This window comes from Palaemon carinicauda, chromosome 6 (assembly GCF_036898095.1).
Source record: "Palaemon carinicauda isolate YSFRI2023 chromosome 6, ASM3689809v2, whole genome shotgun sequence".
NCBI classification, from domain to species: Eukaryota; Metazoa; Arthropoda; class Malacostraca; order Decapoda; family Palaemonidae; genus Palaemon; species Palaemon carinicauda.
Window position 1 is genome coordinate 44,846,906 of NC_090730.1, and position 481 is coordinate 44,847,386.

Here is a 481-nt window from a genome sequence, read left to right on the forward strand (position 1 = left end):
ATGGTGGGTGGTGGGTGGCTTTTTCGCCGCTTCGGCACGTCACAGGTTAGGCGTATATGTCGTAGAGCATTCATGTCAGCTTCTGATGATGTTGAATAGTCGTCCTCTTTGTCAGGAGTGGAGGCGTTGATGGAGGTCTTGAAGGTCGTGAAGTGGCTGTCCATAAGGGCGTCGGCTTTGGTCATCAAGTCCTTTACAGGTAAACTATCGACACCGGGTATGGCAGCGCGTACATTTTCGGGTAAACGGTGTATCCAAAGAGCACGAAATAGGTTCACCTCACGAGGAGAGCCATATGCGGCAGGTTGCAGGCGAGAGATACTGGTCAATTCCCTGAGGGCGAGCGAAGCCCATTGGTCCCCCAACGGTTATTGAGAAAGCTGAAAAAGCTTTGCTATACGGGCGGCTGGCGTTGGCTAATAGTGCTGCAGAAGGTATGTTTTGAGGTTGTCATACGCTATTGGCGTGTCTCCTTGTTCAC